We start from the raw sequence: 12,484 nt of genomic DNA, 5'->3' as shown, positions 1-12,484 counted from the left end.
GCTACCGTGCTGCCCCGGTTGTTGGCTGCAGGGCAGAAGGTCAGAAGAAGTCTTCACACTCATATGTAGGTAATCTTTATTGACTCTTAGAATTATTTACAAATGTACAGGAAAGGGTATAAACGAGGAGTTGTCTCCACACTGGCTGGTACACACAGCTCTGTCCAACACTCGACTGATCCGAGTCAAGCTCTCTTGTATCACCCAGTCCCACACTAACCCCCTATGCGCTAGATCCTTATATTACACCTCCCCCAAGTCTTTATCCAATTTTATTTTTAATGATTATAAGAATAATAATCTTTATTAGTGTTACAAGTAGGCTTACATTACACTGCAATAGTTTACCTTATGTCTAATATTGTTATTACTATCCTACACTTACATTGTCATTGCTACATTCTCGCTACCCCATCTCCCCCTCCACCCCACCCTCCACCCCGACCCCCCTTGAAGCCCTTGAATTCAAATGTTCAGGTTGTCTGGAGGCCTTGTAAATCTTCCATACCTCATTTGCAGTACTGTCGGAGGAGTGGCAGGCTATTCTGACAATTCTCAGAATCATCTGCATGGACAGAAGGTCAACTGAGTGTCTTAGATCAATGACTGGGTTGTTTCGTACAGTTAGGGAGTTAAGGATAGCCAAAATCGGACATTGGAAATGAAAACCCAACAGCCTTTTTCTTATTAAAGGAGAAACTGAAGACAAAATAAGACGAGGAAGAAGAAACATCGGGCGGTGGTTAACACTGAGATGTGGACTGAGGGAAACGTGAAGAAAACTGGAGGGAAAGCCTGTGGCCACGCTAAGGCTATGGTGACAATGAACAAATGGTTTTGAAACACTATTTTAAGCAATGCAAAATGTTGATGATGTGTGATGTCTATGAATAATGGAGGATGTTGCAGTCTTTATGTATGAAACATTCAGCTTGTAAACGGTCACCCAATTCCTAAATCTGAACAATTTGACAGTTCTTCTTGCTGTGCAGACTGAAGATGTAACCTTCTGGACAAGCACATCGATATCCCCCACTGGTATTGATGCAAAGCTGAGAGCAGCCACCATTATTATAGGAGCATTCATTTATATCTGAAATACAAACACAACACACTTACCTTAAAAAAACATTCATATTCAATCAGCATTTCATTTCTCAAAACATCTGGGCTGAATTCTCCAGATGTTTGCTGGTGCCGGGATCCTTTGGTTCTGCCGGCAGCGGTTACCCAACGGCATTGAATAGCTTCAACGGGAAATCCCATTGACAGTGGAGGGAGCAGAGAATCCCACCCCCACGAACAGCGTGCTGCTTGCTACCGTCAAGGAGCATGCGGGAGGGAGGCCAGAGAATCACAAATTCTGCCGCCTGAACTTAGGAAATGTCCATACCTCAGCATTGGTAAATATCTGTCAGCAGAATTTTGGGTATATACATAGAACATACTGTGCCGAAAGAAGCCATTCAGCCCATTGAGTCTGTACCGACCCACTTAAGCCCTCACTTCTATCCTATCCCCATAACCCCTCCTAACCTTTTTGGTCACTAAGGGCAATTTAGCATGGCCAATTTAGCATGGCCAATCCACCTAACCTGCACGTCTTTGGACTGTGGGAGGAAACCCACGCAGACACGGGGAGAATGTGCAGACTCCGCACAGACAGTGACCCGGCAGGGAATCGAACCTGGGACCCTGCCGCTGTGAAGCCACAGTGCAAACCACTGTGCTACCGCACAAGGACAGCATTTATCCTTAATTGAGAGTGTGGTGGTGAACCAGCTGAGAACTGAGTGGTTTGCTCGGGCATTTCAGAGGACATGTCAGAGTCAACCACTTTGCTGTGGGTCTGGGGTCACATGTAGGCTATCCAGGGAAGGACGGCAGATTTCCTTCCCTAAAGGACATTAGTGAACCAGATGGATTTTTACAACAATGGATGCTAGTTTTCATGGTCATCATTACCAAGACTGTTTTTTTATTCCGGATTTAATAAATAACAATTTAAATTCAATAGCTGCCATGAGGGGATTTGAGCACATATCTCTGAATTATTAGTCCAGTTTTACTAGCCTAATAATATCACCACAATACAACTGTAACCTCAATTATTCATTTAGTACAGCCCAGGGTTTATTTTGGTTGATCTTTTAGGATTTATAGATGAATTCGACCATGGAGTGATCATTATTGAGGGAATACTGAATTCTTCAAATACTTCCTTTACAATGAGACTTTAAACAGAGGCCTAAAGTGCCGATCCCATGGCACCAGAGCAATGGCACCAGATCCCATGGCACCAGAATCCTGACCAACATTTATCACTCGACCAACATTACTAAAACAAGAGATATATTCAGCTATAGGGCAAATCTTCTTGATCATTGGAGAGCAGGTGTACACTGAGACAGCACAGCAGGACCCTGCAGACATCCCGACATGCTGATCTCCGTGGGAACTGCCTGGGATATTTGAACATCCGACAAACAATTCCCCTGTCCCCTAGGACTCTCTGTGAATGTTTCCATCACTTTGTGAGAGTCAAAGGCTTTGTACAGTCCTGTGGGATTTACCTGAACCCTGATAATGTTAAAGAGATTAAAACCTAGCCTAACGCTGGGGTAATTATAAAACTGAATCCCACAATCACCCCCATGACGTTCGCCAAGGATCCCCCCTGACCTCCCGAACTATCTTCCAGACACCCCAGCCCCCCGACTATTCCCCGACTCCGCAGACCCGACTACCTCACCTGACCCCCAGCTACACCCCAGACCAGACTATCCTCCTGACCCAACTCAACTAGTACCGCTGATCCGATTCACCCACCTACCCATTCACCCACTCACCCACCTACCCACTCACCCACCTCCCCATTCACCAATCTTCCCACTCACCCACCTCCCCATTCACCCACTCACCCGCCTACCCACTCACCCACCTCCCCATTCACCCACCTACCCACTCATCCACCTCCCCATTCACCCATCTTCCCACTCACCCACCTCCCCATTCACCCACTCACCCGCCTACCCACTCACCCACCTCCCCATTCACCCACCTACCCACTCACCCACCTACCCATTCACCCACTCACCCTTCTACCCACTCACCCACCTATCCATTCACCCACTCACCCACCTACCCACTCACCCACCTCCCCATTCACCCACTCACCCACCTACCCTTTCACCCACCTCCTCATTCACCCACTCACCCGCCTACCCACTCACCCACCTACCCACTCACCCACCTCCCCATTCACCCATCTTCCCACTCACCCACCTCCCCATTCACACACTCACCCGCCTACCCACTCACCCACCTCCCCATTCACCCACTCACCCACCTACCCACTCACCCACCTCCCCATTCACCCACCTACCCACTCACCCACCTCCCCATTCACCCACTCACCCACCTACCCACTCACCCACCTCCCCATTCACCCACCTACCCACTCACCCACCTACCCATTCACCCACTCACCCACCTCCCCATTCACCCACCTACCCACTCTCCCACCCCCCCATTCACCCACCTACCCACTCACCCACCTCCTCATTCACCCACTCACCCGCCTACCCACTCACCCACCTATCCACTCACCCACCTCCCCATTCACCCACCTACCCACTCACCCACCTCCCCATTCACCCACCCACCCATTCACCCACCTATCCATTCACATACTCACTCACCTACCCATTCATCCATCACCCACCTCCCCATTCACCCACTCACCCACCTACCCACTCACCCACCTCCCCATTCACCCACTCACCCACCTACCCACTCACCCACCTACCCACTCACCCACCTACCCATTCACCCACCTACCCACTCACCCACCTCCCCATTCACCCACTCACCCACCTACCCACTCACCCACCTCCCCATTCACCCACTCACCCACCTACCCACTCACCCACCTCCCCATTCACCCACCTACCCACTCACCCACCTACCCACTCACCCACCCACCCATTCACCCACCTATCCATTCACATACTCACTCACCTACCCATTCATCCATCACCCACCTCCCCATTCACCCACTCACCCACCTACCCACTCACCCACCTCCCCATTCACCCACTCACCCACCTACCCACTCACCCACCTACCCACTCACCCACCTACCCATTCACCCACTCACCCGCCTACCCATTCACCCATCTATCCATTCACATACTCACTCACCTACCCATGCATCCATCACCCACCTCCCCATTCACCCACTCACCCACCTACCCACTCACCCACCTCCCCATTCACCCACTCACCCACCTACCCACTCACCCACCTACCCACTCACCCACCTACCCATTCACCCACTCACCCGCCTACCCATTCACCCATCTATCCATTCACATACTCACTCACCTACCCATGCATCCATCACCCACCTCCCCATTCACCCACTCACCCACCTACCCACTCACCCACCTCCCCATTCACCCACTCACCCACCTACCCACTCACCCACCTATCCATTCACCCACTCACCCACCTACCCATTCACCCACCTATCCACTCACATACTCACTCACCTACCCATTCACCATCACCCAACAACCCATTCACCCATTCACCCACCTACCCATTTACTCACAATAAGGTTAGCCAACAAGTGCTGTGGAAAGTTGTGTCCTCACTTCTCCCGACTCTAATCTGACAGCTCTGGATTTCTGTGATAACCGGGATCATAAGGTTCATCAATGGTCACCGTACAAGTGCACTATTTCTCTCCTTCTTTTGTCAGCATAACTCCACCCCGGCTTCTACTTGTCCTCTCCAGGAGAGGATTTAATCACACCTGAATCCCCCACAATTAGCATCCTGGGGCATTACCATTGACAAGAAGCTGAACTAGATCAGCCATGTTAATACTGTGGCTACAAGAGAAGCTCAGAAGCTGGGACTCCTACATCAAGTAACTCACCTCCTAATCCCCCAAAGTCTGTACAGCATCTACAAAGCACAAATCAGGAGTGTGATGGAACACTCTCCACTTGCCTGGTGAGTGCAACTGCGCCAAAACTTAAGAAGCTCAACACCATCCAGGACAAAGCAGGCCGTTTGATTGCTCACCCTTCCACAAACATTCACTCCCTCCACCCCCAATGCACAGTCACATCCATGTCTACCAGCTACAAGATTCACGTTGCACTGCAGGGACTCACCAAGGCTCCTGCGACAGTACGTTCCAAACCTATGACTACTACCATCTACAAGGACAAGTTACCTGGGAACATCACCATCTTGAAGTTCCACTCCAAGCCACTCACCATCCTGACATGGAAATGTATCGTTGTCCTTCACTGTCACCGGGTCAAAATCCTGGAACTCCCTCCCTTTCAGCACAGTGGGTTTACCGCCACCACATGGACTGCGGTGGTTGAAGAAGGCAGCTCACCACCACCTTCTCAAGGACAAGTAGGAATGAGCAATAAATACTGGCCTAGGCAGCGATGCCCATATCCCCTGAATTAATTTTTAAAAGTTATAACAACAAACATTTGTACTTATAACTCCATGTCAAAGACAGTTAATCCTTTAATAAAGTCTAGGAGCTGTCAATCCAACTGCGAACATACAGCTCCCACTCCCACACACACCCCTACCCCTACCCTTATTCAGGTGATAAGTACAGGTAGTAGAAACAGTCAGGCAGTAATCATTGTTATAATGTTTGCCCTCAGATGTTACCAACTAACATCTATTGAAACTGCTAGAACAGGGTTTTTTTCTCTCTTTCAGACAGACAAGCAGACATATTTTTCAAAATTTAAAGGGCAGGAACTTTAAATAACTTGACAGCTCTGCACACCAAACCGCCCTTCAGGAGAGTACATGTGTCCCCCATACAGTCGTGGAATACCCCAGCTGAGTTTGGGTATCCCTCATACATGTGTCACGCCCTGCCCTGTCCCTTATCCGAGACAATGATGCATGTCAGAAATGTGCTCGGAGCCTCCAGGTACGGGTCCTGTCTGTAATTTTTCAAGGTTCTCAGGTCCTCCACAACTCTGTGAAAATCTAGCCCAGAACTACTGGACCCTTTACGTAGCAGTTGGGTATTGAGATGGGTGTTGTAACTAAGGGTGGGTTTAAGCTGAATAAAGCGAAGACGGATGAACTGACCCTTACCCATCTGGGTCTACCTTACATAAATGGACAAATAGGTTAATTACAAACTGAAAGACGGAACTCACCTTCACAGAGATACTTGTCACCATTCGATGTGTAGCCACGTGGACATATACAATGGAAGGAACCAGGAAGATTCAAACACCTCCATTCACATTGCTGCTGTCTGCTGTGCAAATCCAGGCACTCATTAATATCTGCAGGAACAGAACCAGTAATACAGCATGTGAGTTGTTAGCAATGTTAGCAATCTCCATTAACATACCCACTGGCAATTAGAAGTGAGCTATGAATCCTACATCCTTCATTTTAGTAACTCACTGAAAAGGATAGTGCACCTGAAATTCATAGAGCACAAATATATAAACAGTATAGATGCACAGGATTCCTGAAGAAGGAGTTAATTGTGTAATTGTGTTCATTCTAAATGTATCAGAGGAAGCTTTATATGTGGAATTTTCCCCAAATTGGACAAAGACAGATGTGTTTCTCTCCAGAAACACAACTGAAATTTCAGATCAGGTTTTCTGGCACTTAATGTACAGGACGTCTGGGGGCATGGTTTGCATTGTCACTGGCGGGCCAGAGTCTGATACAGCCAGAAAAGCATTTAAAGATGGCAACCCGATCGGCGTTTAAAATATGTTGCCCCAACTGCCTCATGGTCACGGAGGACCACACCTACAGGCTTCAGGGCGACCCACCTCCCAACACAGACGTATTGGAGTGGGCACTCTCCCCCCTCTCCCCCTCCCCGCACCACAGAATATTTGAGGGCAACTCTTCCCCCCTCCCAGCACTCACCACCACCACCACAGGAGCATCGAGGAGAGCTAACCCCCCCCCCCCCTCCGCACTGCCATTGGGACTCTACCCCCACCACACATAGGGAAGCCTCCCATGGAGGAAGGTTAGACCCTGGCAATTCCCACTTAAGTGCCCACTTGACACTGCCGAGGGGACTGCATGAGTGCCAGGAGCAATGCCCAGCCTTGGCCCTCAACCCCTGGGGCCTCCCCCGGCATGGTCATCACGACTGTTTATCACTTTTGAAAGCCAATAGTGATTTGCGCTGATGTTATGTTACGCCACTGGGTGTCATCCATCATGGGTGGACGCAATGGCGTAAAGCCATTTAAGTATATTTAAATATATTCAAATTAATGGAAATCGGCTCACGGTCTTTTTGGGCCTGAACCTGATCACATCACAAGCGCGGAAGATTGCAACCAAGATCCCGCCAGTGCAAATCCCATTTTGACCCTCTCACAAGGTTTAGCTGCAATGGGATTTGCACTGATGGCGAACGGGGCCACTAGATCTCACCCTATGTCTTTTTTATTACCTGGTGTGATGATGGATGATTTTTAAAATATTTTTGGGATTACAGTGGTGTTCTGTAAAGAAAGGTATGTGTGTTTGCATGTGTGATTAATTAAACTGGGGAAGGTTAATAGAGACAGCTTGTCTGTGAGAAGTGAGAGATAAAAAGGTAAGCTGTTAATAATAATAATCACTTATTGTCACAAGTAGGCTTCAATGAAGTTACTATGAAAAGTCACCACATTCCGGCGCCTGTTCGGGGAGGCTGGTACAGGAATTGACCCTGCACTGCTGGCTGTGTTCTGCATTACAAGCCAGCAATTTAGCCCACTGTGCTAAACCAGCCCCTGGTTTAGGTTAGGTTCATGCATTTGTAATGAGGGACGATAATGTGTTTGAATTATCAGTAAATAGTTTGGACTAGAATTTGCATTTTCAGATAAGTGGGGACTAGGCTTTTCAACTGTTGAATTTCTATGGGGAGATCAAAGGTGACAATGAACTTTTACCACTCAGAATTGTTCCATGAACAAACAGGGGAAGGCATATTACATTTTATTGACTCAAAAGCAGAGACAAAATTGGAAAACACAAAAGATTCTTATATTTGGAAAATTTGAGTTCAAGGAGTTGTTTAAAGATAATGGAACTTTAGAAGAAAGAGGGAATAATTATTTAAGGAAAGATGTTTAACTGTGGTGTCTGTATGGGGAAATGTCCTGCATGTCAGATCTGTGTACTGAGAAGGTGTGAACATTTTGAAATTGAACCAGTTTCAAGCCAGGAGAATATTCCGGAAAGGAGCTTACCGCTGAAGCTTCTTTTCGGATTTCCAGATCTTAGTTTGAAGATTTGTATGGCATACATTTATTAAAGCGACAACAATTTTTTGCCTTGGGTAATATTACTGGACTTTTAGGTGAAAATTCAATAAAGGAGTTGTTGCAATGAAAATAGATTACTTTTGTGTTTTGACCAAATGTATTTTTGGTGTTATTCTGTAAAACTATTTTTAACCATGTAACTTTAATCTTGCATGCATAAGCTTTTTTTCTTCTTTTTAATTAATCTTTTAATCTTTAAAATCGTAGTTATTACTGGAGTTCTATACTTTTGGGGTTGTAACTCTTCTTCCTCACTTTCAAAATATGGAAACTAAAGGTTTATTTCATAGAATTTACAGTGCAGAAGGAGGCCATTTGGCCCATCAAGTCTGCACTGGCTCTTGGAAAGAGCACCCTACCCAAGGTCAACAGCTCCACCCTATCCCCATAACCCAGTAGCCCCACCCAACACTAAGGGCAATTTTGGACACTAACGGCAATTTATCATGGCCAATCTACCTAACCTGCACATCTTTGGACTGGGAGGAAACCGGAGCACCCGGAGAAAACCCACGCACACACGGGGAGGATGTGCAGACTCCGCACAGACAGTGACCCAAGCCGGAATCGAACCTGGGACCCTGGAGCTGCGAAGCAATTGTGCTAGCCACAATGCTATGGTGCTGCCCTTGATCAGCACAACCTGACTTGCTCAGCAATAACACCTGTGGCCATGACACTGACTGGTTGTTATGATAGGGAATGCATTGTCTGAAGAGTGGGGAAAGTGGAATCAATCTTTTTTTTAAATAAATTTAGACCACACAATTATTTTTTTCCAATTAAGGGGCAATTTAGCGTGGCCAATCCACCTACCCTGCACATCTTTGGGTTGTGGGTGTGAGACCCACGCAGACACGGGCAGAATGTGCAAACTCCACACAGACAGTGACCTGGGGCCGCGATCGAACCTGGGTCCTCATCGCCGTCAGGCAGCAGTGCAAACCATTGCGCCACTGTGCTGTCCTTAAAGTGGAATCAATCTTGAATGTCAAAAACACTTGAAAGAATTTCAGAATTGTTATGGTGCTGAAGGAGTCAACCATTCGGTCCATCATGTCTGCACCTGCTCTCCAAAGAAACATTTCACCTTACAGAACATAGAACTGTACAGCACAGGACAGGCCCTTCGGCCCACAATATTGTGCCAAACTAGTTTGAAACTACGATCAAATTAACCTACTCCCAATCATTCTAGTGCACGCCATATGCCTATCCAATAACCGCTTGAAAGTTCCTAAAGTGTCCAACTCCACTACCATAGCTAGGAGTGCGTTCCACGCCCCAACCACTCTCTGAGAAAAGAACCTACCTCTGACATCCCTCCTATATCTTCCACCATGAACCTTATAGTTATGCCCCCTTGTAACAGCTACATCCAACCGAGGAAAAAGTAGCTGAACTTCCACTCTATCTATCCCTCTCATCATCTTATACACCTCAATTAAGTCACCTCTCATCCTCCTTCGCTCCAATGAGAAAAGCTCTAGCTCTCTTAACCTTTCCTCATAAGACCTACCCTCCAAACCAGGCAGCATCCTGATAAATCTCCTTTGCACCCTTTCCAATGCTTCCACACCCTTCCTATAATGAGGTGACCAGAACTGCACACAATACTCCAAATGTGATCTAACCAAGGTCTTGTACAGTTGCAGCATAACCTCACGGCTCTTAAACTCAATCCCCCTGTTAATAAATGCAAACACACTATAGACTTTCTTCAAGGCTCTATCCACTTGGATGGCAACTTTCAGAGATCTATGGACATGTACTCCGAGATCTCTCTGCTCCTCCACATTCTTCAGAACCCTGCCGTTAACCCTGTAATCCGCATTCAAATTTGTCCTCCCAAAATGAATCACCTCACACTTATCAGGGTTAAACTCCATCTGCCACTTTTCAGCCCAGCTCTGCATCCTATCAATGTCTCTTTGCAGCCGACAACAGCCCTCCACATTATCCACTACTTCACCAATCTTGGTGTCATCAGCAAATTTACTAACTCAACCTTCAACTCCATCTTCCAAGTCATTGATAAAAATCACAAATAGCAGAGGACCCAGCACTGATCCCTGTGGTACACCGCTGGTGACTGGGCTCCAGGATGAAAATTTACGGTGAAGGCAGATGTCCTCGCCTTTGCCTTGTTAATAGCCCAGAGGTGAGTTCTGCTTGGGTGGAGGGTTCCTATTCCGCCCAATGCCTCCGTCTGGTTGGGTGACCTCAAGGAATTTTTACATTTGTAGAAGGTCAAAAGGGAGCATGGCAACACAGTGATTAGCGTAGTTGCTTCACAGCTCCAAGGTCCCGGCTTGGGTCACTGTCTGTGCGGAGTCTGCACATTTTCCCCGTGTGTCCGTGGGTTTCCTCCGGGTGCTTCGGTTTCCTCCCACAGTCCAAAGATGTGCAGGTTAGGTGGATTGGCTATGCTAAATTGCCCTTAGTGACCAAAAAGCTGAGTTACTGGGATAGGGTAGCGACGTGGGCTTAAGTAGGGTGCTCTTTCCAAGGGCAGGTACAGACTTGATGGGCCGAATGGCTTCCTTCTGCACTCTAAATTCTATGAACACTATCTATCTATTAGGGGGTCGATGATAGGGTTCTACCTAAGATGGCAGCCATTCATTTTTCAAAGAGTTAATCACCGTCAGTTGCTAATGGTATTTTGGTTTATTGTTGGGGGTTAGGTTTGGAAGTATTCTTAACTGTTGATTGTGTTCTTTATACATTGTAACCCGAAGCATCCATTTTATATTGTATTGTTAATCTATTTTTTCAAAATGAAGAAGTTTTCAATAAAAATTTATATTTTTTAAAAGTTACATAACTGATCAACACTTTAAAAATTAAATTTAAAAAGCTGCCTTCCCGTGTCTGTGATAGTTGCAAAAACTGTTTTAGCTATTTCAATAGCAGTCTGTTGGCATACCCTGAAGTGTTATCTTTCGCTCTTCAGGTATCATGCCCTGAGAGGACATTGGTGACCATGGACCTCCATGCTAATCTTGCTCACGAAGAGTGGATAATTTTTGTCAGTGGTGCATTCATCCAGTTCGCAAGGTTCTTTAAAAAGCTTGTTTTTTTGTCCAGCTTGATCTCTTTTACCGTCCATCTTTCCCATCAGCATCAGACTTTCTTAATCATGGGGCGGGATTCTCCGGCCTCCCAGCCGCGTGTTTCCCGACAGAAGGAGATAGCATGTCGTTCACAGGGCAGTGGCATTCTCTGTTCCCACTGCTGTAAATGGGATTTCCCATTGAAGCCACTCCACGCTGGTGGATTGGCCATGCTAAATTACCCCTTAGTGTCTGAAGATGTGCTGGTTAGGTGGGCTTACAGGGTTAGGGGGTAGGGTGGGTGACTGGGCCTGGGTCGGGTGCACTTTTGGAGTGTTAGTGCAGACTTGATGGGCCAAAAGGCCTCCTTCTGCATTGTAGGAATTCTACGGATTCTATGAAATAGCAAACAGGCTTGGGTTACAGTGGCCATCTTTGCAAACTGAAGGGACAGTGTATGTAATGGGAACATTCAATAAAGTCTCGCAAAGAGCTACATCCTACACCCTGAGCATCAGAATCAGAAAGAATTTACCTGTACATGTCTTGCCATCCTGAGCCAACAGGAAACCAGATTGACAGCTGCATTTGTAAGATCCAAAGGTATTGGTGCAGATTTGATGACAAGGATTCAATCCAATGGTGCACTCATTAACATCTGAAAAACAACAAGACGTCACAGAATCAGGTTGGAGAAATGTCCGAGGAATTGTCTTACCTGTGTCTTCAAAACAGAGTCTGTCATCAGACTGCATGCTGGGATAGAAAAGGGCTAATGCTAATTGAACAATGGAGGCTTTTACAAAAAGAAAAACACCAGGGATAGAAAATAGCTCTTCAGGACCATGAGGCTTCGTTAGCATATAGACCATAATATTACTAACAGGGCTGTGAAAGAGGATTGACACCCAGAAGGTTAAATTCTTCAAGACAGATTGCTCAATCGAACTGTTTTCTTTGGAATTTAAGGATGTAAAAGATAAGAGTTGTTAAAACTAAACTTCTGTTCTTAGTTAGGGCCAAATATTCGCCATCCAGGCGGGTTGGTTGAGGTGGGAGTTTTCGCAG

General features: G+C 46.7%; 1 long non-coding RNA gene across 1 annotated transcript; it reads right to left on the bottom strand.

Moving 5' to 3' along the window:
* Nucleotides 1–425: 425 nt before the first annotated feature.
* Nucleotides 426–12,077, bottom strand: LOC140428789 (uncharacterized). The gene is made up of 3 exons (XR_011948883.1): nucleotides 11,952–12,077; nucleotides 6,219–6,350; nucleotides 426–1,093 (listed from the first exon to the last, which is right to left on the bottom strand). It is a non-coding gene; the product is annotated as an uncharacterized lncRNA (long non-coding RNA).
* Nucleotides 12,078–12,484: the final 407 nt, after the last annotated feature.

Source organism: Scyliorhinus torazame, chromosome 8 (assembly GCF_047496885.1).
Source record: "Scyliorhinus torazame isolate Kashiwa2021f chromosome 8, sScyTor2.1, whole genome shotgun sequence".
NCBI lineage: Eukaryota > Metazoa > Chordata > Chondrichthyes > Carcharhiniformes > Scyliorhinidae > Scyliorhinus > Scyliorhinus torazame.
Note: the sequence above shows the minus strand (reverse complement) of the source record. Positions and strands in the feature narration are given on the sequence as shown.